The following is a 292-nucleotide window of genomic DNA, read 5'->3' on the forward strand; positions in this document are numbered from 1 at the left end:
GGCTGATGTGATCTTTGAGTATGAAAATTTTAAAATTCTGGGAGAAGTTACATTAACATCAAACTCTAGACAGGAAGCAGCTGAAGGTGAACCTGTAAGACGACATATTGCGGTAGAAACGGTGAATACGCCAGATAAAGATGTCTATGGTTTGTTCCTTGCACTTACTATTGACACTAATACAGCAGAAACATTCAGGCATGGTGCTTGGTATCATCAAGAAGAACTTATGGATGTGAAAATTCTGCCATTAACTTTAGAAAGTTTTAAAAAATATTTGGAATCATTAAGA

This window comes from Habropoda laboriosa, unplaced genomic scaffold, assembly GCF_001263275.1.
Source record: "Habropoda laboriosa isolate 0110345459 unplaced genomic scaffold, ASM126327v1 scaffold6364, whole genome shotgun sequence".
NCBI classification, from domain to species: Eukaryota; Metazoa; Arthropoda; class Insecta; order Hymenoptera; family Apidae; genus Habropoda; species Habropoda laboriosa.